Source organism: Phocoena phocoena, chromosome 17 (genome assembly GCF_963924675.1).
Source record: "Phocoena phocoena chromosome 17, mPhoPho1.1, whole genome shotgun sequence".
Lineage (NCBI taxonomy): Eukaryota > Metazoa > Chordata > Mammalia > Artiodactyla > Phocoenidae > Phocoena > Phocoena phocoena.
In genome coordinates this window covers 45,248,085-45,274,079 of record NC_089235.1, presented here as the reverse complement: position 1 = coordinate 45,274,079, position 25,995 = coordinate 45,248,085, and the positions used below count along the sequence as shown (strand labels likewise).

At 43.6% G+C, this 25,995-nt stretch overlaps 1 pseudogene; it reads left to right on the top strand.

The window, feature by feature from the left end:
• On the top strand, nt 1-25,995 carry LOC136136906 (sal-like protein 4; annotated as a pseudogene).

Sequence of the window (25,995 nt, the reverse complement as noted above, 5' to 3'; positions counted from 1 at the left end):
ATGATTGCCCTGCTGCTCAGCGTCAAGCCTGCAGAAGAGGAAAGATCCTGGATGACGGAGCCTGGGGAGGTTTTATGGGGCAGCCTACTCATATTTCATTGGCCGAAAATCAGCCCCATGGCTACACCTAACTGCAGGAGAAGATGTGAAATGAAGTCTGGCTCTGTGCCCAAGAAGAAGAGGAAACAGGTGAGGTGAGGACCCAGCCAGTCTCTGCCACAATGAAACAGATAATGAAGTAAAAGATACAAAGAGTTCTATAAACTGAAGAGGGATGGAAAATTCAATTAAATCTAATCACTTGGTGAAAAGATAGGCTACACCCCAAGGGGGACTGCAGAATTCTATCTACCCAAATCATGTGTTAAAAAGTGAAAGAGGCTGTGATAAAATTAGGATAAGGGTGAAATTTGAAAGACACTCTGGGATGCATGGCACACTCCTCCTCCGGTGACACAGTAGACAGAACCAATCCAACTATGAAAAGCAGCTCCGTGTGTTAACCCGTTGCTCAGATAGGACCATCCAGGAAAAAAATCCTAGTCTTGTATGTCTTACTGAGAATCTGTATGGCAGTTCTAAATAACTCCATCCTGCCTGAATTGCCTTCCTGCTCCCCTTGGCTGGTTAAAGTGACTTTACTTCCATGGAAAAGGTGTAGAAAAAATATGCAGATGATGAAGCCAATCAAACTTGTAGTATTATTACTTCCGTGTTAAGTTTTATGAGTTAAGTTTGTGTGTGTTATTTAAGGAGTTTGAAATGTTTAAGAGAATCTAACCAATTAGCCTTGTGATTTTATTTTGAAATGATAAATTGGTACTCCATTTGTGATTTTCATCTGAAAGTTGTAAAATAATTGAACATGTTCCTAAATAGTGTTTGAATGTTTAAGAGAACCCAATTTACGACAGGTATAAGTTAGTTTTATTAGATTTGTAAGAGTTAATTGAGATGTAGAAAGATTTTACTTGCTGGGTTTTGTAAGTGTTGCCCCATCAGGCATTTGAAATACTTCAGAAGATCAAATATATCAAATTTGTAAGGGTAGTTGAAAAATATTTTAGGAAACTTAATTACATGTATAAACGTGGTCAGTTGAGGAAACTTAGTCTTTTTAAATATATAAGTTAATTGAACACTAATCAAATAACAAAAAAGCTGTCATTCTCATTTTTACATAAATCACTATTTACAAAAAGAATTTATAAGTTAGATTTATAGGTTAAGTTTGAAGACTTAAAAAAGGTAAAATCAAGTGTTCAACTTTAATAAACTGAATATTAATTAGAGTAGATATTAGTAGTTCCTTTTGCTCACAGATCTCTCGCACTTAAATAGGTAATCGATAGGAGTGAAGAAGAGGAAAGAGAGAGAATGATAGGCATTTTCTAACAAGCAGAACCAACAACACTTACACAAACTGGTTTCTTTCAAAGAAAGATATGTAAAGTAGTCAAACTCCTAGAAGCAGAGAGGAGAATGGTGGTTGCCAGGGGCCGGTTAGCAATACTGTTTTGTACACTTAAAACTTTGTCAAGAGGGTACATCTCATATTAAGTGTTCTTACCACAAGAAGAAAAAAGATAGAATGATTTGCTTGTACTTAAATTTTTTTTTCAATTATTTTTCTAGTTGGTACATTGGCTTACTTTTTCATGTTAAGAATTAATGTATGTTTACCATTATAAATCTATTTTTAATGCATTTAAACATAGGTATGTTACTTCTCTGGGGTTCTTAACATTCCTGTTGGAAAACCGACTTTGTTTAAACCACAGAGCCCATTATGTTACTTAAGTGAGCGGACCAATCACCTAGTGGTAACAATAAGAGGCAAGGGCACAGAATGGTGGAGGAAAGCACAAGATACCTTTAACATCTTCCCCCAAATACCAGGTGTAATAGCAACATTTCAGAGGAAACTCTGGTTGGATTAGCAGGGTGAGTAAGATTTTGATGGATCTGGGAGGCCAGGCCACAAGTTGTTTTAAGGTAGTGGGCACCGGAGTACCATATGTTAGTTACATGGTGAGCACAGTTCCACGTTGTCAGCAATGCCCGGAAGAGTCTTCAGGCATTGGTGGGCAGGGTGGACAGCAGAGGGGAGAGATGCACTAGGATGGGCTACAACACAAAGTAAACCAAGGGAGTTGCCTGCTGGAGCTCAGAGCCAAAGGAATGCAGTGTGGCAATTACCGCAAAGCTGTGCTTCCGAGTGAGGACAGGGTTTCCATGAGGCTCACATTGTCGGTTTACAGTTCACTGAATTTAACAATGTGATGATGATAATGGATTTATTTTCCTTTTAAAAGTGACTCTGAGAAAGAGTTAGTAAGCCAGGGTCATAAAGACCTGGGCAAACCAACTGCTCTCACTGCTTTAGACAGCCTTGACCGTGGAGTAAAATCCAGTGTTATCTGCAAGTGAGGGGATTATTATGTCTCAAGGCTAATCAGCTTTAAGATAAAATTCTAGGATGGAATCTTCACTTTAAAAATCATTTTCATTAAGATCTGGAGAACAATTTTCAGCTATTATGAAGATACAACCTCTTAGCCATGCTTTTTAAAATATATACATATTTTATGACACTGTGGCAGAGAAAACAAGAGAAGCCCCTATATCCATTTTTAAAAATCTCCTTCAGTAACAGAATCCCTTGTTTTTCAGCTGGGGATATGGGTTCTCAGACACCACACCTTATGTCCCAGCTTCCCTGTTGCTAAGTTCTGACTGATGAGATGGGGACAGAAGTATCGTGCGGCAGCGTCCTTACAAGACACCCAGTGGCTGCTCTTTGCCCTCTTTTCTCCAGCCCCTCTGCCAGGACCCAGCCATCCTGGGCCATGAGGAGGCTGACCACTCTTAGGGATGACAGAGTGGGAGGCCGAGGGGGCCTGGGGCCTTGAGGACTTTGAAGCGCTTTCCACACCAGCCCTGGGTCACCTAACTGGACCGTCACAGGAGACAAAAATAATCTCATATTTTGTATAAGCCTCTCTCTGGGGGATTTTCTGTTACTTGAAGTCAAACTAATCCTCAGTAATATAAAAAATAAAATTCTGTTCTATTTTCTCTCACTCACCCTGTTAAAAATATTCTTTATCTTCTCTCCTCCTTCATTTCATTGTCTTCACAATTTGTCGAAGACTTTCTTTTCCAAAGACCACACTGTTGCCTAACATAGCTCTCTCCATCATTCTCCTTGGTATCCTTCTTTGATGGTGTCTTGTCTGATTAAAACATACTGTGATTGAGCATCCCCAGAAGTACATAGTCTTATTACTTAACTTACTTTGATAGAGCTTTTTTTTTTGTTTTTTTTTTTGCGATACGCGGGCCTCTCACTGTTGTGGCCTCTCCCGTTGCAGAGCACAGGCTCCAGACGCGCAGACTCAGGGACCATGGTTCACGGGCCCAGCCGCTCCGCGGCATGTGGGATCCTCCCGGACCGGGGCACGAACCCATGTCCCCTGCATCGGCAGGTGGACTCTCAACCACTGCGCCACCAGGGAAGCCCCTGATAGAGCTTCCAATTTTATAGCTGATACCAGATTTACTTTTGCATTTCCAATTTTATAGCTGATACCAAATTTACTTCTTAATTACATCCTCTGTCCAGCCCAACCAACAGTCCTTTGCCTCATCTATTCTGTCACTGAGGAATAAGGTCCTACTATCTGGGTCAAGTCACGTCCACACAATCAGGCCAGGCTACACTACATGCGGCCCTGGGTATTGGAAGTCATGATCCTCCCCTAATTTCCTGCTCACATAAATTTCCCAAAACTCGCTTTCCCCTTTTGTGAACACATACCTCCAGTCAGCTCCCCTAATCTTTTCTTCCGCCTCTTCTGTTCCTAAAGGCCATTCCCAGCAGTCATTCAACCTGCATCGAATCACAGTGCTCTCAGCTCTCCTCATTTCCAAAGTTTGCTTCTGTTCAACAGACCTTTATTGATACGCTCTCTCATGCCAAGCCCTACACTATGCTGTGGGGATATAAAGAAGATTAAGGCATGGTTTCTGCTCTTGACAGGAAGGGCATATAGCTTCCCCCTTTCTTTTTATACACTTAACATTCCTTCAATCATTGGTCCACATGGATAGAACATTTCCTAGGAATCGCCATGTTTTTCGGGGACGGGGGCTAAACCACATGACCCTACTGTTCAGGCCGACAAAAGACATTCAGATGAATGTCAGGGGAAAGAATCTCTCTCTCTCATTCATCTTTCCTTACTCCAACAAATTTTTTAAGATTTTTATTTATTTATTTGGTGGTGCCGGATCTTAGTTGCAGCAAGTAGCCTCCTTACTTGCAGCACATGGGCTCCTTAGTTGCGACCCGTGGGCTCCTTAGCTGTGGCATGCAAACTCCTAGTTGTTGCGTGCATGCGGGATCTAGTTCCCGACCAGAGATCGAACCCAGGCCCCCTGACAATTTTGTACCAGAAATGCCTAATTTGACTTTTCCTATATGCTGCAGGTGAGATTTGGGAGGGAAGGGACTTGCTTGTTGCTTTTTTTTTTTTAAATAAGTTTCTTTTTATTTTTTATTTTTTTTTGGTGGTACGCGGGCCTCTCACTGTTGTGGCCTCTCCCGTTGCGGAGCACAGGCTCTGGACGCGCAGGCTCAGCAGCCATGGCTCACGGGCCCAGCCGCTTTGCGGCATGTGGGATCTTCCCGGACCGGGGCACGAACCCGCATCCCCTGCATCGGCAGGCAGACTCTCAACCACTGCGCCACCAGGGAAGCCCAATAAGTTTCTTTTTAAATATTTATTTATTTGGCTGTGCTGGGTCTTGGCTTGCCAGCACGCGGGATCTTCGTTGCCTCATGTGGGATCTTTGTTGCGGCATGCAGGATCCTTTAGCTGCAGCATGTGGGCTTTTAGTTGCAGCATGTGGGATCTAGTTCCCTGACAGGGGTCGAACCCGGATTCCCTGAATTGGGAGCATAGAGTCTTAACCACTGGACCTCAGGGGAGTCCCTTGCTCGTTGCTTTGAAGCAAAATGAAACTTGGGTCTAGAACACTTAAACCAATTGATTGGCTCCTATTGTTTCACCCTAACAGGATTATCTGGGTATCTTGCATGACAACCTGGTAAGTAGAAGAAGGTCCACCATCAGGGAAAAAAAAAAAGAAAGAAAAGAGTGATGGAATAGGGTATACCAGTTGTCTCAAGGAAATCTAAGACAAGAGGATGGGAAGAAAACTATGAAAATATAAATCTGTGAAAGGTTACATTTCCTTTGCTTTGATTCCTCCCATTCCCCCACAACTCCTGGGCTTTCCTCCTGGTCTTTGATCTGGAGGAAGTATCTGTAGCTCTTCTCTGGGGAGAAGGAAGTCCACCGAGGAGTCAGTGTTTCTACTTCTCTAGCTAGGCCATCTCCATACATGGTCCCCTCTTCACTGGTGGCACTCCCTAAAGATATCATCTTCTGGTTAATCTCTGCAATTAGCATCCACTAGGTCTTTATTATACTTTTTTTTTTTTTTTTTTTTTTTTTTTGCGGTACGCGGGCCTCTCACTGTTGTGGCCCCTCCCGTTGTGGAGCACAGGCTCTGGATGCGCAGGCTCAGCGGCCATGGCTCACGGGCCCAGCCACTCCGCGGCATGTGGGATCTTCCTGGACCAGGGCACGAACCCGTGTCCCCTGCATCGGCAGGCGGACTCTCAACCACTGCGCCACCAGGGAAGCCCCTATTATACTTTTTAAATATCTCTCTTCTTTCCTATTTTGAGTTTCATTACAAAGCCTTTCCTCTGTGAACTTAGGGCACCATGCCTGATCCTGGCCTTCCCCCATCAGCCACATGAGCATGTGGATGGGGATGGGGGCATCCAGGACAGTCCCCTCAAATGATAACTGACAGGAAAGATGAAAGTCAGGGACAATTACTACTGGAGACTTTTGAGATTTCTTGAAGTTTTTTTTGCCTCCCCCGTGTTTGTCTTTAGGTATATGTGTATATGTATTCATGTGACTTTATTTCCACCAAGCAGTAAAAACCTTTAAAAACAAAAATGAGGGGCTTCCCTGGTGGCGCAGTGGTTGAGAGTCCGCCTGCTGATGCAGGGGACACGGGTTCGTGCCCCGGTCCGGGAAGATCCCACATGCCGCGGAGCGGCTGGGCCCGTGAGCCATGGCCACTGAGCCTGCGTGTCTGGAGTCTGTGCTCCGCAACGGGAGAGGCCACAACAGTGAGAGGCCCGTGTACCGCAAAAAAAAACTTTAAAATAAAAATAAAAATGGGATTGTGTGCTTGTCTCACAATCACAGCAGAGGATGAAACTGAAGGGTGGGATGCATGCCTCTATACTATTCTGAAACTCAAATTAAAGAAAGGGACTCACAGTGAAGAGTCGCTGCAACCCTGGGAAGAAGAGGTAAGCAAGAGACATCCTTGGGACTTGTGTTATCAGTAAGAAGGAAAGAGTTGAGAAAGGACCCTGCTTGGGACTGAAAAGAGAGGGTTTTCATCGAAAGAGAGACCCAGCTCCCCAATATTTCTGTGGCATGATAGTAGGTTTTTGACATTTCTGCACATTTATAGAGTAGATGAATGAGAGTCCAAGTACTCTAAACTCAGTTGCTGGGACTTTTTCCTGGAAGCACCACTGTGTTTCAAGACAGAGGCCAGGATTCAAGTCCTGGGTCCTGAGACCCCTAGCTGTGTGATCATGAGTCTGCTCTTATGCTCACTGGCTTCTTGGTTTCTTCCTCTGTGAGAGGGATAATAATACCTGCTTACCTACTGCCCAGTCAACAGGTATCTATAGAATATAATTACACTCCAGGTACCAAGCTAGATGCCTGGAGCCAGCAGCCTCTCGTAGCTTACATTCTAGTTTGAAATCGGACGTGAACAAGTAACTGCAAGTGTGACATTGTCACAATGGAAAACTTCCCAGACGCATGGGCACGTTCACCAGGGCACCTCACCTAGGCTGGGAGGTCAGGGAGGTTTTCCTTGAGCAAGTTGTTTGAGCTGAGATGCAGAGGATGAATAGCAGTCAGACAGATGAAGGGGGAGGTGAGAGCTGGTCACGGTAAAGGCACAGCGGTGAGAAGACTCAGTGGGGGAGGATGTCGTGTGTTGAACCAAGAAGAGGAAAGAGTGACCAGGAGCACAGAAGGTGGAACAGACCATGCTTAGCCTCATGGGCTGTAATAGATGGATTCTAAGGGGAAACAAAATGATAATTAAATGTTAACATTTCTTGGGCCAGGTGGCCTGGTCATCACCTTATGGGTATCATCTCATTTATCTCTCCCAACAGCCCCAAGGTCACATAACTATTTAATGGTGGAGCCAGAACCCAAACTCAGGCAGCCTGTCCCAGCCCCCTCCCGCTGTAATGTGCTTTATATAAGAACTCTGCAGACTCGAAGGCAGTAATGCCACTGTCATATATGGACAGTTTAAACCCGAAAGGAGTCATTTCTCCTTAATCTCTTTTGGATAGTTCTATTTTTGTAGAAGGTGTTTCCCAAGGCCACAGAGAATGTGAAAATAAAGAAAGAAATCAGCTTCTTTTTAAAGAAACTCCTGAGGAACAAATGATTCTTAGTCAGGCTGTTTCTCTCTCTGGTCAACATCCTGGCAGGAAACTTCCAAAGTAAAGAGACTTGCTAAGGAAGGAGTGTTTTCCTTGCCTATAATTTGACTTCCTGTTTTGCTTTCCAAAATTTGCATAGATTTTTTAAATGCTTTTAGGAAAAGTGGGTTGTTTTTTCATCTTTTCCCTGAGACAAGATTTATGTTGGTGAGAGATCAGCCACAGGAGTTGCACAGGACCAGCTAGCTTGAGTTGCCTGGATATAAACTCGGCTACCTCCTCTTTGAAGCCTATTCTGTGTCCCTTTACCTGTTCACTTAGAAATACCCACTCCTTCATATGTGCTCTCACTCTGGCCCCACGTATTCCTGTGGCACGTGGTCAAACTTATTTGTTTATGTGCCTGTCACTCTACCAACTGTCAGCTCCTTGGAGGCAGGAACTATCTGACTCCTGTGTTTATCCCAATGCTTACCCGGTGCCCAGCACACAGCAGCCACTCAATAGATGCTTATAGAATGAATGAGCAATGACCGCTTGAAGGGTAGCAGCCTTGAGTTAGTGCCTACTTTGTGACAAGCACTATGCCAGTCGTTTGCCTGCATCGTCTCTTTAAATTCTTATGAGTCTGCTAGGCAGTGTCTCTTATTCCCCACCTTTCAGGTAAGGAAACTGGGGCTCAGGGAGCTGAGTAAATCACACAGATAGTAAACAGCTGAGCCAGGAGTCAAGCTCAGGTGTTCTTTCCCATTACATCTCTTTGCCTCTTCCCCTAAAGTGGCAGATGAAGGAAGTCAGCAGTTCAGAGCCTTTGCTGATCCTAACAGATGCTGATGAGTTTTTACAAGCTGTCTCCTATTTAGCACGATAAAGCTTGCTTCTGGGAACTCCGGCAGGATGAGGTTGTGGACACAATAACTGCCTTGATTTTCTGAGATCTTTCCTAGAAGAGGCTGCATGGAGTGGGGGACAGAAGGAGGCTGTGGGTCAACCAGCCGGGGTTCAGATCCTGGTTCTGTCACCAGCTGTTTGACTTTGGCAAGGCATTCAGCAGTTCTGTGTCTCTCGTAGAGGGACAACCACACCTACTGCACAAGAAAGAGTCCATCAGAAGTTTCAAGCAGAGTTGCCGGCGCCCGGTGAGTGAGCACTGTATAAATGGTAGTTGTCTTTAATGTGAACGTGCCCAAGAGGTGACGATGTCACTGCGTCAGTGGCCTCTGGCTAGCCCTGTCCTCTAGCTGTAGCAGGCACAGGGCATCAGGCACAGCTCAGTCCCTCTGCCTGTAACACCCTCCCCCTTATCAACTCGGATGGCTTGATCCTCTACAAGACACCTTCCCTTACCTCCTTTAACCCTGCTGCATGGTTTGTTTGTTGTTTATTTGGTGGTTGATCGGTAGTTGGTTGGTTTCTGGTTGGTTGTTAGTTGACTGGTATAAGGGGGATCTTGGAATCTTGACATAAGCCAGGGGATGACAAATTCGAATCTGCAGGCCAAATTTCTCTCTCCCCCTATTTTGGGCCACGAAATAACAAAAGTTTTTACATTTTTCAATAGCTGAAAACATTTTTTAAAAGAATACCATTTCATGACCAATGAAAATCACATAAAATTCAAACTTCGGTGTTCATAAATAAAGTTTTATTGAACTCAGTCATGCTCATTTGCTTACGTATTGTCTACAGCTGCTTTCCTGTTACAAGGTCAGAACTGAGCCGTTGCAGCAAAGACTGTATGGCCCCTAAAGCCTAAAATATTTCCTGTCTGGCCCTTTGCAAAAAAAGTTTACCCATATCTAGCATAAGCAAATAGCAGCAGAAATACCCGACCAAACCTCTTCCCTTACCCCATCCCCCAAAACAGCCTCAGTTCAGAAATCCTTTCTGATTAACAAACTGCAAATAACTGCCTGAGAACTTTACAGAGTGCACACCATTCTTCACGCTTTGATTTTTATTGGACGTAATCACACCTGAGCTCAGCGCAGAGGAGAGAAAACAAGGTGGAAGTAAATGAGGAAGAGAAAGAAAGGGAAAGAGGGAGGCAGTGAGAAGACTAAGCAAAGTCATAAAGAAATTTGTTCCAAACAAGCAATAACGCCAGTTAGAGAAGATGATTAATTGAGCAAATGTTGTTGAAACAGTCTAGTATTTACTCAACTGAGGAACTGACCAGTTGACAGAGATGAACTCAAAACTCCTGGCAAAATTTGCCTGTTCCAGCACATGAGGTGAGGAGTGAGGTCTCTCTATGAGAAGTCACTGAATCCCTTACGAAGAAACAAGCAGCAATTTCAGTGGTAAAACCTTAATGTTAAAAGACTATAATAATCAACAAGGAAAGCCTCCGTGGAAAAAAGACGAGGATACTATTTTTAAAAATAGAAATTAAGAAGTATACACATTCACTTGATTAGCATAAATCTTATTTTTTTGAGAGAAAGAAAACCCCCAGTGATGGTAACATCAGAAAAGATCTGGTTTTATCCTTGGAGCCTAGGGACCTCATAGCAAGATTTCTAGGCACAGGCATAGGGATGGTTAAAATACCAGAATAAGCCTAGCAAGGCATTTCTCCTTTTTAAGATGAAGACCAGAGATGAAGACCACAGGAGCACAAGAGTTTGCCAAGGTCAAATCCCAGTGGGCTTTGTTTTTTCCAAGTATGCACTTGATACAGAGGAGAGATGTAAACTAAAGAGGACTCACTGAGGGATGTGAAAAGCTGAAATACTCATTTCCTCACCTCCAAGGCACCTGCTAGTAACAAAAGAAGATAAAAAAGGAGAAAGCAGAAAAGCAAAGCAGTGCAAGCAAAAAGATGCATGCACCCCAATGTTCCTTGCAGCACTATTGACAATAGCCAGGACATGGAAGAAACCCAAATGTCCATCAGCAGAGGAATGGATAAAGAAGATGTGGCACATATATACAGTGGAATATTACTCAGCCATAAAAAAACTAAATAATGCCATTTGCAAGAACATGGATGGACCTAGAGATTGTCATACTGAATGAAGTAAGTCAGATAGAGAAAGACAGATATCATATGATATCACTTATATGTGGAATCTAAAAAAAGGCTACAAGTGAACTTATCTACAAAACAGAAATAGAACCACAAATGTTGAAAATAAGCTTATGGTTACCGGTGGGTAACTGGAAGATTGGGATTGACAAATACACACTACTATATATAAAATAGATAACTAATAAGAGCCTACTGTATAGCACAGGAAACTCTACTCAATACTCTGTAATGGCCTATATGGGAAAAGAATCTAAAAAAGAGTGGATATATGTATATGTATAACAGATTCACTTTGCTATACATCTAAAGCTAACACATTTTAAATCAACTCTACCCCAATAAAAATTATAAAACAAAACAAACAAAAAAAGGTGGTACAAACAAGAAGAATAGTATACCAGTTGCAATGCTGTCCACACCCTGGTTCGTTCAGCATTTGCTTGTACTCCTGGCTCTCCCAATCCAGGGGTCCTTCATCTCCCATTTGGAAGAGTTTGTTCACAGGTTTATGCAAAAACTGTAAAGAGCACCCCAATGGTTGATTTCCACCAATTAAATAGCAAAAGGGGAAGAGGAAAATTAAAAGGAACCATTCTAATCGGTACTCCTGCAGACTGTCAAGGTGACAAAAGAACAAGCTAGTCTGAGAAACTGTCACAGCCAGGAGGAGCCTAAGAAGCCATGACGACTAAATGTATTAACGTCATGGATGGGGTCCTGGAACAGAAACAGGATATTGGGTAGAAACAAAAGAAATCCGATTAAAGTATGAACTTTGGTTAATAACATATCAGTATTGATTGATTGTGACAAATCTACCGCAATAACAGAAGACGCTAATACAGGAGAAAACCTTGTGCAGGGTGTATGGGGACTCTATGCGTTAGCTTCACAACTCTTCTGTAAACTAAAGCTGATCTAAAACAATAAAGTTCATTTTTCCACAGAAGGAATTATTCATTCAGTGGACATTTAGCAAATGTCTACACGGCAGGCACCCTGCCATGAGTCTCACTTGAAGTCTGGCGTTTCCGTGAATTTGCATCCTCCAAACTTCCTAATTGTCTCGCTACAGAAAGGGTTAAAGGAGTAAACTGTCCCCTTGACCTTGCAGTAACCAATGTCAGTGTTTTCCAAAGGTAAATAAATTCACTGTGAGATTTAATGGGTGTTAGAGAGAGAGGGAGAAGAGGGGTCATCTCTGGTTCAACAAATTTCAGAGAAATTAGATTAAAACAAATTAAACACGTTTCTTTATTATAGCACCTCTCAGGGCCTTTATTTTGCTTGTGCATATTGCAGCTATCCAAAAAATATCTATAGAATGCAGCATTTCCCCAACTTATTTAACTATGAAACTCTTTTATTGCAGAACACTTTTGGGGATTAGCTTCCTCCTGAAAATACTTTGAAAACACTATACAATCTATAAAGAGGACTGAAATAGCTGAAAACTGCCAAAGGAAAGGCCTGATACAGTGAATTGGAAAGAAACACGATGAAAGTGATCTCGTTAGACATTACTGATTTTTAACTGGTTGCCTCAGGGACCTCAAGAGCCAGAAATTCTGCCAAACTAATTGCTGAAAAATTTTTCATTTTATGCCCAAGGCCTTAAACAAGAGCCTAATGGACTGTGTGTCTTGTTAAATGTAACTGCACGAGGAAACTATTAACATTAGGCTCAGTTGATGTCCTTTGTGGCTGAACAAAAGGCATTTGTATCTCAGTCCTTTGAAAAGTTACACAGATTGGGTGGGCAATGAATATTTGGTCGAGATTGGTTAATGCAGAGATGAATAAATCATCCCTATCTTGGGGAACAAAGACAATTCAGTTTGCAAATAGCTGCAGACACCCAAATGTACCTTGGACAGCTAGAATCTTAGGAACTCATTTATGGAAACTGTACATTTTATTCCTTTAGACACGCAACTTTCTGAACCTAAATTGCATTTTAATTTAATCAGTTTGGGCAGTTGTATCTCTTCAGCAGAGATTAAAATAATAATAGGCTCAGATGGTGGGGGGGGTGTCAGTGGTCTTACAAATTTGTTTCAAAATATAACACATGACAGGGGATAAGACTTGACTCTTGACAACACATGCTTTGTTATGGGATACAGAAGTAGCATTTTTACCAACCTCTGACTGCCTTTAGCGCAATCCTTGAAGAATTGGAAAAATCTTGCTTGAGATGCATTTAAAGTAGCAGAAAAATTATTCTTGAGGAAACAGAAGACCTGTGATAGCGGAATAGGGTAAGGAATCAGAATTCAGCAGAAAGAGTGCAGGCTTTCTCCAGGGTGAAAGAGGTGGGTTTGAATCCTAGACCCATCGCGTGGAAGCTGAGTAACCCTGGGCAAGTGACTTTTGTAACCTCATCTTCCTCATCAGAAAAATGGGAACAATAATATCACATTTGCAAGGTTGTTGTAACAGAGAAAGTGTTTGCCTTTTACGGTACTGGACACCTACTATACCCTTAGTAAATGTTTACTCTAATAAGAAAGTACCATCTTCAATTTTAAACAGCAGAGTTTAGCAAGGATTCAAGCATCACCACAGAACAACTGGAAACCATGTTTATGAGAAACAGAGGAGGGAAAATTTTTCAGGCCAGCTAAAAGTGAATGCTGTATGGAAAGAACAACTTAATTTGCATCAGCAGGGTTTTGGAAGGCAGGCAAGACTAATAAACTTTTAGCCATTTGGCATAACTGAACTCAATTACAGTGGTTCTGCTTAAGTCAAGTTTGTCAAATGGGCTTCTCTTAAAAAAAAAAAAAAAATGGGCTTCTCTGTACTTCTCAGATCAAAACCTTCTAAAACTAGTAACTTCCTAGACTCAAATAAGAAAACTATTGGATCCTCAAAAATGAGACAATGAAAGGGAACCAAGGAAATGTTTCCTAAAGTACATTCTGCGTGTTATTCAGGGGGGAAAATCATGGAATTATATAATTTAGGAGCTGTTGGGTTAAACAAAGTTAAACCAGTTTCTAGGCTTCTTTGAAAAGTAATGCATATATATTCAACACATGATAAAAATTCAAACAGTAGAAAAGCACATAAAATGAAAAGTAAGATTTCTTCTCACTTCACCTTCTGTCCCCCAGTTCTTCACAAAATCAAGAATTGTACATTTCTTGTGCTTCCAGAATCATTGTACACATTTATAAGCATCTTATTTAATCAATATATAGCTAGATATAGGTAAATAGCTTACATAAGTGGTAGCACACTAAACACACTTCTGCATCTTTCTTTCTTCACTTAATATATCTCGGGGGAAATACTGGTTCACTTGGATCAGTAGTTTTCAACTGGGGGTGATGTTAGATACATCTTTGATTGTCACATCTTGGGGGGTGTGGGTACCACAGGCAACTAGTGGGTAGAGTTCAGGGATGCTGCTAAATATCCTACAGTGCGCAGAACAATCTCCTACAATATAGAATTATCTAGCCCAGAACAGCAATGGTGCCGCTGAAATCTTGGTTTAGATCTATATCATTCTTTTTAATGGGCACATACTATTCCACTGTATGGATGAATCATAATTTATATAACCAGTGCAATATAGTGGTCGTTTAGGTTATTTCAAGTCTTTTATTAGAAAAAAAAAATCTGAAATGAATATTCTCACGCAATTGCAGAAGCATATCTATAAGATAATATTCTGTAAGCAGAAGGGGGGAGTCAAAGTTTGTGTGTATTTTTATCATAAATTTTGTCAGTCGTCCTCCAAAGATAATATAGCAATTTACATTGCCTTCAACAATGCATGCAAATTCCTGTTTCCTCATATCCTACCCAAAACAGTGTAGTAACATGATTTTCTTTATTTGCCAATCTGGTTTAAATAGTGATAGTCTTAAAATTTGTGTTTACTTTTAAGTGAACTTGAACTTTTTTTCATACATTTAAAATCCATCAGTTATTTTTGTAAACTATCTGATCAGTTTTATTTAATACAACACTTCTCAGAGACTTTAATATGATCATCTGTATTGTGACTCTCCAAGAGATAGTGTTCAACATTTCCCAACTTTTATCCTTATAACCTTATTTTTAATAAATCACTTTCAGTAAACATGGTTCTGTAAAACACTCTTGAAAATTACTGAAAACAAGATACCAGAATAAAATTGACTTGTGAAAGGACTTTGAAAATTGTCCAAAGAATGTATAATAGTGATAATTATTTGGTGGCATTTTTAGCAGATCTGGAAACCCCTAACTCATGGTTAGAAGCAAGATCAATGAAAACTTGAGTTTTATAGACCCCTGTCAGTACTCATCAGGATTCTTTTCCTTGCAGACTAAAATCCAGTTGACTGAAACCCAACCAACTCAAACTAAGCTAGGCAAAAACCAAACCAAATCCACACAAAAAAATTTATTTGCTCATACAAATGAACTTTGGGAAGGTCTTCGATTAAGCTGTGCCTCAAGCATAAGAGGTGCCAAGAACTCAGAATGTGAGGTTTTCCTCTCTTGCTCTCTCACTTTTCCCTGCTCCTCTGTTCAGCTTTATTCTTTCAGCTGAGACACTCGTTGTTTCTATCCCCAGTATTTCACTACTTCACCATCAGAGAGATTGAAACACTTGCTCTCAGGCCCCAGGTTCAGAAGTACCAGGGAAGAGCTGGCTTATTGCCCATCTCTGAGCCAAACAGTGGTGCCAGGGCCAGTAACCATGAGGAGGCTGAGCACCCATTAGTGCCTCGTGATGGCAGTAGGGGAGGAGCTTTGCCGAGAAAAAGAACAAAGAGCGGTCCTCTTTCACCAATAGATGACATGACATCCTCCATGTTAACAGAAGAGACAGAAACATCCCTGGAGAGTATAATCATCATGAACTAAGTGAAACTTGGCAAAGAAATTTTAAAGAATTTAATATTCAATGTCCTTGTGCAGCTTGTACAGATTTGCTAATGTTAAAAACAGCATCAGACACAGTAAAAAGGTTCTTAATTCACTGGATTTGGACAGGTGAAGTAACAAATAACAAAAGGATTGCCAGCTGTGGGCCTTATGTAGATTTATAAGCAAGCCTTGCAAGATACAGAAAACCAATTCTCTGCTTCACATTCAAACGGCTAGAAAAGTACCCAATGGGGAACACTGGACTACTCAGTACAATAGTCTGAGCATTTATAAGTTGTATTAGCTTTCTAACCTCCCCGCCCCCCCACTTTTTTTTTTTTTTTTTTTTTTTCGGTACATGGGCCTCTCACTGTTGTGGCCTCTCCCGTTGCGGAGTACAGGCTCTGGACGCGCGAGCTCAAAGGCCATGGCTCATGGGCCCAGCCGCTCCGCGGCATGTGGGATCTTCCCAGACTGGGGCACGAACCCGTGTCCCCTGCATCGGCAGGCGGATTCCCAACCACTGCGCCACCAGGGAAGCCCCCGCCCCCCCACTTTTTAAATTGAAGTATAGTTGATACTGTGTTAATTTCAGGTTATAGCAAAGTGATTTAGTTATATACACACTTTTTTTTTCAGATTATTTTCTATTATAGGTTATTACAAGATATTGAATATAGTTCCCTGAGCTATACAGTAAAACCCTTGTTGCTTATCTATCTCATGTATAGTAGTTTATATCTGTTAATCCCATATTCCTAATTTATCCCTCCCCCCTCCCTTTCCCCTCTGGTAGCCATAAGTTTGTTTTCTATGTCTGTGAGTCTGTTTCTGTTTTGTATATAGATTCATTTGTATTCTTTTTTAGATTCTGCATATAAGTAATATCATATAATATTTGTTTTTCTCTGTCTGACTTACTTCACTTAGTATGATATCCTCTAGATCCATCCATGTTGCTGCAAATGGCAATATTTCATTCTTTTTTATGGCTGAGTAATATTCCATTGTGTGTGTATCATATATATATATATATATATATATATATATATACACATATATATATGTAATCTTCTTAAACCAAGTTGTCTGTTGATGGGCACTTGAGTTGTTTCCATGTCTTAGCTATTATAAATAGTGCTGCTATGAACACTGGAGTACATGTATCTTTTCAAATTAGAGTTTTCATCTTTTCCAGATATATGCCCAGGAGTGGGATTGCTAGATCATATGATAACTCTATTCTTAGTTTTTTAAGGAACTTTCATACTGTTTTCCATAGCAGCTGCACGAACTTACATTTCCACTGACAGTGTACGAAGGTTCCCTTTTCTCTACACCCTCTCCAGCATTTATTATTTGTAGACTTTTTGAAGATAGCCTTTCTGACCAGTGTGAGATGATACTTCACTGTGGTATTGATTTGTATTTTTCTAATAATTAGCAATGTTGAGCATATTTTCCTGTGCCTGTTGGCCATCTGTATGTCTTCTTTGGAGAAATGTCTATTTAGGTCTTCTGCCCATTTTTTGATTGGGTTGTTTGTTTTTTTTGATATTGAATTGTATGAGCTGATGGTATATATTGGATATTAACTTCTTGTCAGTTGCATTGCATCATTTGCAAATATTTTCCCCCATTCCGTAGGTTGTCTTTTCATTTTGGTGATTGTTTCCTTTGCTGTGCAAAAGCTTTTAAGTTTGATTAGGTCCCATTTGTTTATTTTTGCTTTTATTTCTTTTGCCTTGGGAGGCTGATCTAGGGAAATATTGCTACAATTTATGTCTGAGAACGTTTTGCCTATTTTCTCTTCTAGGAGTTTTATGATGTCATGTCATATTTAGGTCTTTAAACCATTTTGAGTTTATTTTTTTAAATGGTGTGAGGAAGTGCTCTAATTTCATTGAATAACATGTAGCTGTCCAGCTTTCCCAATACCACTTGCTGAAGAGACTGTCTTTTCTCCACTGTATATTCTTGTCTCCTTTGTTGTAGATTAATTGACCATAGGTGTGTGGGTTTATTTCTGGGCTCTCTATTCTGTTCCATTGACCTATATGTCTGTTTTTGTGCCAGTATCATGCTGTTTGTTTGTTTTTATCTTAAAGTGTTTTTTTTTTTATTTATTCTTTGGCTGCATCGGGTATTAGTTGTGGCACGTGGGATCTTTCATTGAGATGTGTGGGCTCTACATTGTGGTGCACAGGCTTCTCTCTAGTTGTGGCACGTGGGCTCCAGAGAACATGGGCTCTCTAGTTGTGGTACGTGAGCTCAGTAGTTGGGGCACCCTGGCTTAGTTGCCCTGCGGCATGTGGGATCTTAGTTCTGTGACCAGAGATCGAATGGGTGTCCCCTGCATTGCAAGATGGATTCTTTTTTTTTTTTTTTTTTTTTTGTGGTACGCGGGCCTCTCACTGCTGTGGCCTCTCCCGTTGCAGAGCACAGGCTCTGGACACGCAGGCTCAGCGGCCATGTCTCACAGGCCCAGCCATTCCACAGCATGTGGGATCCTCCCGGACTGGGGCACAAACCTGTGTCCCCTGCCTCGGCAGGCGGACTCTCCACCACTGTGCCACCAGGGAAGCCCCCACAAGATGGACTCTTAACCACTGGACTGCTAGGGAAGTCCCATCATGCTGTTTTAATAACTGTAGCTTTGTGGTATTGTCTGAAGTCTGGGAGGGTTATGCCTCCAGCTTTGTTCTTTTTCCTCAGGATTGCTTTGGCAATTCTGGGTCTTTTGTGCTTCCATATACATTTTAGAATTATTTGTTCTAGTTCTGTGAAAAATGTCATGGGTATTTTGATAGGGATTGCATTAAATCTGTAGATTGCTTTGTATAGTATGGCCGTTTTAACAATGTTAATTCTTCCAATCTAAGAGCATGGGATATCTTTCCATTTCTTTGAGTCATCTTCAGTTTCCTTTATCAATGTTTTATAGTTTTCAGCATATAGTTTTCAGTTTTATAGTTAACTCTTTGGTTAAGTTTATTCCTAGTTTTTTTGTTGCTGTTGTTGTTGTTGTTTGTTTGCTTTGATGCAATTTTAAATGTTTTTTACTATCTTTTATTTTGATATTTCATTTTAGTATAATTGTAAGAAATGCAACAGATTTCTGTATATTAGTCTTGTATCCTGCCACCTTGATTAAGTCATTTATTAGTTCTAATAGTTTTTGTGTGGAGTCTTAGGGTTTTCTATATAGAGTATCATGTCATCTACAAACAGTGACAGTTTTACCTCTACCCTTCCAATTTGGATACCTTTTATTTCTTTTTCTTGTCTGATTGCTGTGGCTAGGACTTCTAATACTATGTTGAATAGAAGTGGTGAGAGTGGGAATCCTTATCTTGTTCCTGAATTTAGCAGGGAGACTTTCATCTTTTCACCATTGAGTATTATGTTGGCGTGGTTAGTCATAAATGGTTTTAATTTTGTTTAGATATGTTCCCTCTGTACCCACTTTGGTGAGAGTTTTTATCATGAGTGGATGTTGAATTTTATCAAATGCTTTTTCTGCATATATTGAGATGATCATGTGGCTTTTGTCTTTTCTTTTGTTAATGTAGTGTATCACATTGATTGGTTTGCATATATTGAACATCCTTGTGACCCTGGAATGGGTTCAACTTGATCATGGTGTATGATTCTTACGTCTGTTGTTGGATTTGGTGTTTGTTTTTTTTTAATGTCTTATTATTTTCAGTAGCTTTAATTATATATTTAAATTAGAATCCCCAATTCTTAAAAACCTTAATTTCCAGTGACAACCAAGAGGCAAGTAATAGTTACCAAAATCTGGAGAAACTATTTTAGATGATTTTTAGAACATAATTATTCTTATGGTTTACCTAAAAGCTCTTATCTCATTTATATTTAAAGTTTCATCATATCAAGTTATTTTTCTTGCTAACAAATTTGCAACAGATATAACAAGATTTCATTGAAATTTTATTAAACCTAGATGCAGTGAAAGTACTATACTTAATGTTGATGGCTCTAAAGACATGTCTATATTAATTAGGTCAACAAAATTAAACATTAATACCAGGTATTAATTTAATACTATGTATTTCCCAGTTCACATGAACCTGAAACTCATTTAGCTTAATTTCTCTTGTATTTAGAATTGTTTGGTTTGTAAGCACTTACTTTTCTTTAAACCAATTAAATAGAGCTCATTTACAGATTAACCTCAGCAATGTTATCCAAAGACAAACAGAGAGCCATCATAGTTCTCATTTCAAAATTTCATCCCTGAGTCAGGTACAGCAATGTAAAACCCATCAGTTTACAAAAGAGGATTAAAGTTGGTTTTCTGGCAGATGGAACAAATCAAGCTCACTTGTCTAGATGGCTTGTCTAGATGGCTAAACCCTTTCTACTAATATTTATGGAAAACAAGTCAAGTTCTAAATTACTGTACCCGCTTTTTCAAAATTTGCATTTTAAAAAGATGGCAGAGGTAAGGGTTCTTGAGAAGACCAGATAGGACATTTGCATCTCAAAGATACAGGCAAGTTTCTCCTAGGATGACTTTGTTTCCCCTTTGTTTAGTATTTACAAGCCTCTTAAGATCTCCCGTATTTATTAGAAAAACAATCAATTTGTTCCCCACTGTCAATGTTACCCGGCCCCCTGTGGGGAAATCAGAATCCGATGCCTCAAGTGCAAGGAAGTCTGATGGCCTCTTACAAGATATTGGGGCAAGGGAAATTGCCCTGCTGCGTAAGTGGCTCCCGGTCCAAATTGGGTGCCCTGTCTGGTCTTAGATGGTGATACTAAACCAGGTCCCTGTGCCCCAGAGGTTACCATAGAAACTTCTATTTGATCCCCTTGGGTAGGGGAAACAGGAGGCAGTGAATATGTTGGCGGCATGGGAGGGGGCGGTTGGAACAACTGCTGGTGCCGCCAGCTCGGCCACTGGGGGAGCTGGATAGGCTGGAGGGGGGTTTCAGTTTTGAAATAACATGTCCCCACTCTCATTTTTTTCTGTTCACTTGTAGAACAGGTTTCCCCTTGGGTTTCCTTTCAGACCCCTGCACCATAAGGTGGCAGCCCTCTGACTCCTTTTCCTTCTGATGCAATATAGCATAAATGCTCCTACATATGGAATCTCATCTCTTTTCCCTGCTCTTTTTTTTTTAATAAATTTATATATTTATTAATTTATTTTGGGGTGTGTTGGGTCTTCATTGCGGTGCACGGGCTTCTCAGTGGCTTGTCTTGTTGCGGAGCACAGGCTCTAGGTGTGCGGGCTTCAGTAGTTGTGGCACGCGGGCTCAGTAGTTGTGGCTTGAGGGCTCTAGTGTGCAGGCTCAGTAGTTGTGGCGCACAGGCTTAGCTGGTCTGCGGCATGTGGGATCTTCCCAGACCAGGGCTTGAACCCATGTCCCCTGCATCGGCAGGCGGATTCTTAACCACTGCACCACCAGGGAAGTCCTTCCCTGCTCTTTGCAGAACATTTCTAACTGTGAGATTGTGTAATAATTGAGTGAGCCATTCAGGGGCCATCATTCTTCTGATCCTAACATATATTGGGTCCACACCCTATTACAATAATACATCATGTCTTTCTTAGTCATAGGCTCATGGGTATGTTTTGCCCATTTATCTAATATATTCCCCAAAGGGCTCTCCTTCAGGATAGATATTTTCCACTTTTAAAAGTTTGATAACACCAAGACAGAAAAGACGCAGACAAATTCCAACACAAAAGGCACAAATTCTAGCACTGATGCACAGAAAACCAAGAGAAAACCAAGACAAGACCAACGAACCAGTTCCCGAATCGGGTAGACTTACCCTACAAAACCAATGAACTAGTTCCCAGTGAACCACTTCCCAGAATCAGGTAGAGTCCAACAACAATTCCCCCCTACAGCAGGGTACCCCCACCAGATTGGCTTTCCCATAAAGGAAAAACCCAGACTGAGGGGGAAATATGTTCCTAGCATGCATACCGGAGTGACTTACCCTCCAGAATCGAATCGAGTCCGTCGACTTGTAGCCCCAGATGGAACCGAAGTTCCCCAAATGGAAGTTTGTCGGTTCCCTGCCTCGACTGCCAAGTGCTGGGGTAGCTGGTGCCACTTCAAGGGAACTTTGAAGGGAAGATCCTCAGGACAATGGTCCTGGCAGCTGCTAGGGCCCTGCCCCAATATTCCCTGAGCGGGGCTGGCTAGCCATGAGCAGCAAGGCTCCTGGCTGGCTAAGCCAAATTTGTTACTGAGTCCAAGCTCGCCCTACTCGCTGGACGACAGGATAACGAATCGGAGATGAGGTGTTGAGGCAAAGGAATACAACTTTATTTGGAAATCTGGCAGACTGAGAAGATGGCAGACTAGTGTGTCTGAAAAACCATCTTATCTGGGTCTGGATGCCAGTTTCTTTTATAGAATCAGAGAGGGAGAGGCGGTGAGGAAGTGAAGTAAAAGGGCCATCAGTCTTGCAAAACATCTCCTGGAATCTAGATGCGGTTTTGTAATAGCTTTCTGTTTGCTGCTGTAACATTACCACAAGCTTAGTGGCTTACAGGATACAAATTTATCTTACAGTTCTGGAGGTCAGCAGTACAAAATGGGTCCCAGTGCTAAAATCAAGGTGTTGGCAGGGCTGCATTCCCTTCTAGAGACTTCAGGGGAGAATCGGCTTCCTTGCCTTTTCCAGTTTCTAGAGGCTGCCCACATTCCTTGGCTCTGGTCCCTTCCCCCCATCTTCAAAGCCAGCAGGTTCAGCCTTTCTCACATCACATCATTCTGACTCACTTCCATTGTCACATTTCTTTCTCTGACTCTGTCTCCTCTTCTGCCTCCCTCTTCCACTTTTAAGGACTCTTGTGATTGCATTGTGCCCATGCGGATAATTCAAGATAATTTCTCTATGTTGAGGTTGGCTGATTAGCAACCTAGATTCCACCTTCAATCTTTTTAAAAAAATTAATTAATTAATTTGGTTGCTCCAGGGCTCCTTAGTTGCGGCAGGCAGGCTCCTTAGTTGCGGCTTGCAGGCTCCTTAGTTGTGGCATACGAACTCTTAGCTGCAGCATGAGTGTGGGATCTAGTTCCCTGACCAGGGATCAAACCCGGGCCCCCTGCATTGGGAATGTGGAGTCTTCACCACTGCACCACCAGGGAAGTCCCCATCTTCAATCTTAATTCGCCTTTGCCATGTAATGTGCCACGTTCAATGGGGATTAGGATGCAGACATATTTGAGGAGGCATTATTCTACCTACCACACAAATTAAGAACTTAAAGACAGCATCAGGAATTTACTGGGACATGCGCGTTCCTGCCGAAGCGGGGTGAATGTCCCAGCTCCAGGAATTTGTGGCAGAGTGGGCAAATAACCGCGGCTCTCCAGGAGCCCCGATGCTCGCACCACGTTGAGGCGCCAAGCAGGCGAAACCGCAACACATCACCTGGGAGGAGGAGCAGGGCGACCAGGAGGACCGCAGCCGCAGTAGGGGGCCCCGGAGCATGCACACGCGGCGCCGGCGGCGGGGGAGCCGGGTGCTCCAATGAACTCCCCAGGGGGTGGCGATGACGTGACTGTGGACCGAGCAGGGATAAAGAGGCCTCGGCGGGAGGAGACTCACATCTGTGAGAAACGCTGTGCCAAGTTGTTCAGTTTCTCAGAGTTCTTAGACCATAAGAAAAATCGCACTAAACATCCACCTGTCCTCATCATGAACGACAGCGAGGGCCCGGTGCCTTCAGAAGATTTCTCCGGGGCTGTGCTGAGCCACCAGAGTCACACAGCCCAAGCAGGAAGGATGGTCACAGAGAGGATGATGGCAGCTCAGGGGACACGAAGGAGAGGCCGGGGGCAGAGTCCGTCATGTACTTCAAGACGGAGGCCGCCCTGCCACCCACACCTCAGGACATAAGCTATTTACCCAAAGGCAAAGTGGCCAACACCAATGTCACGCGTCAAGCACTACGGGACACCGAGGCGGCCGTGAACCGGCGGAGCGCGGACGCGCCCCCAGCCCTGCTGCCCGGTGCCAGCAGCATCCCCTGGGTCCTCGAGCAGATCCTGTGTCTGCAGCAGCAGCAGATCCAGCTCGCGGAGCAGATCTGCATGCAGGTGAACCTGTGGGCCTCCCACACCCTCCACTCCAGCGGCGTGGCCGGAGCCGACTCCCTGAAGATGCTGGGCGGCCACGTGTCCCAGCAGGCTTCAGCGGCTGTGGCTCTACTCATCCGGAAAGCGGGGAGCCCAGCTTTGCCCCCTGGACACCTTGAAACCAGCCAAGCTACCTCACACCAGCATCCCTTCCGTTGCCAGCTCCGCGTCCCCGGTGCTGACGCCCTTCACCCTGAAGCCAGATGGGACCCAGGTGCTCCCCAGTGTCCGCTCGCGCCCCTCGGGGATGTTGCTACCTCAGGCCCCAGGCTCTGTGCTCTTCCAGAGCCCCTTCTCCGCCATGGCATTAGACCTGTCCAAGAAAGAGAAAGGAAGCCACCGAGTGTCTCCCCGGTACATGTCAAACCCAAGGACAAAGTCCTCTACAAGCACAAGTGTAAGTAGTGTAGCAAGGTTTTGGGGACTGGTAGCTCCTTGCAGATCCACCTCTGCTCTCATACCGGAGAGATACCCTTCGTGAGCTCTGCCTGCGGCCACTGGTTCACCACCGAGGGCAGCCAGTATCCCCAGGTGAAGGCAAACCCCCAGCTGTTTGCCGAGTTCCACGACAAGATGATGGCAGGCGGTGGCCTTCCCTACGTGCTCTCTGGCCCTGTCTCCGTAGATGAATCTCTCTAAGGAGAGCCCATCTTTGCGATGGGGACCCCCAATGTAGGGCTACCTCAGAATCTCTTTGGGGACTAAACCCAAGGACCTCATGGTGGGCCGTTGCCCAACAACCTGCAGCCCGGGCCTTCTCCGGAAAGTGAGGATGGATCCATCCTACCCGGGGTGAGGTTAAACCATAATTCCCTGAGGGTTGGTGGCTTCCAGGGGAGTGGGACACCTGAGCCGGTGTCAGAGACCCTGAAATTGCAGCAGCTGGTGGAGAACATCGACAAGACCACCGCCGATCCCAACGAATGTCTCATATGCCACCGTGTCTTAAGCTGCCAAAGTTCCCTCATAATGCATTACTGTACCCACGGGGAGAGGCCGTTCCAGTGTAAGATCTGTGGTCGAGCCTTCTCCACCAAAGGCAACCTGAAGACGCACCTCGGGGTGCACCGGACCAACACGTCCATAAAGATGCAGCATTCGTGCCCCATCCGCCAGAAGAAGTTTACCAATGTGGTCATGCTGCGGCAGCACGTCCGGATGCACATGGGCGGCCAGATTCCCAACGCGCCTCTGCCGGAGAATCCCTGTGACTTTACGGGTCCCGAGCCAATGACGGTCGATGAAAATGTCAGTACAAGCGTTGTCTGTCATGATGATGTCGAGAGCATCGATGTAGATGAAGTCTGCTCCCAGGAGGCCCCTGGCAGCTCCTCGAAGGTCCCCATGCCCCTTCCCAGCATCCACTCGCCATCACCTACTCTAGGGCTGGCCTCGGTGGCTTCCCTAGATGCCCCGGGGAAGACGGGTCTCGCTGGTCTTGTCCTGCAGCGACAGAGCAGCGGAGAAAATGGTTCAGTGGAGAGTGATGGCTTGACCAACGACTCTTCCTCCTCAGTGATTGGGGACCAGGAGTATCCGAGCCGAAGTCAAGATGTCCTGGAGACCACATCCTTCTGGGCAGTCTCCCCAGCCAATAGCCAAGTGGAGAGTGTCAAGTCCAAGTCTCCTGATGCTGGTGGCAAAGTGGACAGCTCCGAGAACAGCCGCACTGAGATGGAAGGTCGGAGCAGTGGCCCACCGATATTTACCTGAGCCCAGCCAACCTATGTCAAAGTTGAAGTTCCTGGTGCATTTGTTGGTCCTGCGACCATGTCCCCAGGTATGACACCCTTGTTAGTGGTCCAGCCCCGAAGACAGGCCAAGCAGCACAGCTGCACAAGGTGCAGAAAGAACTTCTCACCTGCAAGCGTGCCTCAGATTCACGAGCAGACACACACTGGGGAGAAGCCTTTCGTGTGTAATGTTTGTGGGCGAGCTTCTACCACCAAAGGCAACTTGAAAGTCCATTATATGATGCATGGGCCAACAATAGCTCGGCACGCCGTGGCAGGAAGCTGGCCATGGAGAACACCATGGCTCTATTAGGAACGGATGGAAAGAGGGTCCCTGAGATATTTCCCAAGGAAATCCTCGCCCCTTCAGTGACTGTGGACCCTGTTGTGTGGAACCAGTACACCACCATGCTCAACGGTGACCTGGCCATGAAGACCAACGAAATCTCCGTGATCCAGCGTGGTGGCATTCCCACCCTCCCGGTGTCGCTGGGGGCCAGGTCTGTGGTGAATAACACTGCTACCTCCAAGATGGACGGCTCCCAGTTGGCCATGGGTGCCGAGATGGAGAAGCCGGGAGCTGCCGACAGCATCCCCAAACACCAGTTCCCTCACTTCCTGGAGGAAAACAAGATGGCCACCAGCTAA